The following is a 599-nucleotide window of genomic DNA, read 5'->3' as shown; positions in this document are numbered from 1 at the left end:
TATATATATATATATATATATATATATATATATATATATATATATATATATATATATATATATATATATATATATATATATATATATATATATATATATATATATATATATATATATATATATATATATATATATATATATATATATATATATATATATATATATATATATATATATATATATATATATATATATATATATATATATATATATATATATATATATATATATATATATATATATATATATATATATATATATATATATATATATATATATATATATATATATATATATATATATATATATATATATATATATATATATATATATATATATATATATATATATATATATATATATATATATATATATATATATATATATATATATATATATATATATATATATATATATATATATATATATATATATATATATATATATATATATATATATATATATATATATATATATATATATATATATATATATATATATATATATATATATATATATATATATATATATATATATATATATATATATATATATATATATATATATATATATATATATATATATATATATATATATAT

Source organism: Glycine max, chromosome 5 (assembly GCF_000004515.6).
Source record: "Glycine max cultivar Williams 82 chromosome 5, Glycine_max_v4.0, whole genome shotgun sequence".
Lineage (NCBI taxonomy): Eukaryota > Viridiplantae > Streptophyta > Magnoliopsida > Fabales > Fabaceae > Glycine > Glycine max.
Note: the sequence above shows the minus strand (reverse complement) of the source record.